Here is a 683-nt window from a genome sequence, read left to right on the forward strand (position 1 = left end):
GCAAACTTATAATTCCATAACATGATTGTTACACTGACAAAGATCAAGCATCAGGAATGCTTTTGGGCAAAATGAATAGTCCAATTAGAATCTATGCCTTTATTTTGCATTTACACACAAACAATTTTGAAGAAAACGTTGAAATCAAAATTGAAAAAAGAATGCATTTTAAAATTTAAATATTAACTCAACATAAACCACCTGCAAGAGGAAGTAGCATGAATATAGCAAAGATATTTTCATCCAACAATTCTCCACGGATGCTTCATTCAGTGACAATTCTCCATGATTGGTATTAATTAGTACTTGGGCACAAAGAATTGAGACCCAAAACCAATTTCGAAGAAACCCTAAATCAATTTCTTACAAATCCATACACCATAAACCAAATTCACAAAAACCCCAAATTTCAAAGACAAGGAAGATGAACAGTACCTCGTGGATGTGAACCGTGGAGTTAAGCTTGGATGAATAGCCACCGCTGAGGGAGAAAGACGATTGCGTCGGAGAGAGAGAGAGTTACACGAGGGAGAGAGAAGGGCTGAAGAGAGAGATAGAGCCAAGAGAGTTGAGAGAGAACCCAATTTCTGAAAAACTGAAATGGGTACAATCATTCCACAATAAAAATGTATTTATAGGTGGTAATTGTAAAAAAATTGGGAAGGGATGGTATTTTTATCGGG

Source organism: Prunus dulcis, chromosome 2 (genome assembly GCF_902201215.1).
Source record: "Prunus dulcis chromosome 2, ALMONDv2, whole genome shotgun sequence".
Classification (NCBI taxonomy): Eukaryota; Viridiplantae; Streptophyta; class Magnoliopsida; order Rosales; family Rosaceae; genus Prunus; species Prunus dulcis.